Consider the following 313-nt stretch of genomic DNA (forward strand, 5'->3'; position numbering starts at 1 on the left):
GCCTGTGTGTGGTGCGTGTGTGTGAGAGAGAAGAGCAAGTGTATGTGGGGAAAGCCTCTGTGTGCGTGTGCGTGAGAGGAGCTGGTGCGTGAGGGGAGGTGGTGTGTGAGGAAAGCCCGTGTGTGTGCGCGAGAGAGAGGAACCGGTGCGGGTGTGAGGGGAACGGGTGTGTGGTTTTGGGGGAAGCTGGTGAGTGTGTGTGTGAGAGAAGCCAATGTGCGGAGGCAGCCGGGGTGTGTGTGTGTGTGTGTGTAAGGGAAGCCGACGCGCGTGCGAGGAGCCGGCCGCGCGTGCAGCCGGCGGAGCCCGTGTG

Source organism: Calidris pugnax, unplaced genomic scaffold, assembly GCF_001431845.1.
Source record: "Calidris pugnax isolate Ruff unplaced genomic scaffold, ASM143184v1 scaffold206, whole genome shotgun sequence".
In the NCBI taxonomy this organism is placed as follows: Eukaryota; Metazoa; Chordata; class Aves; order Charadriiformes; family Scolopacidae; genus Calidris; species Calidris pugnax.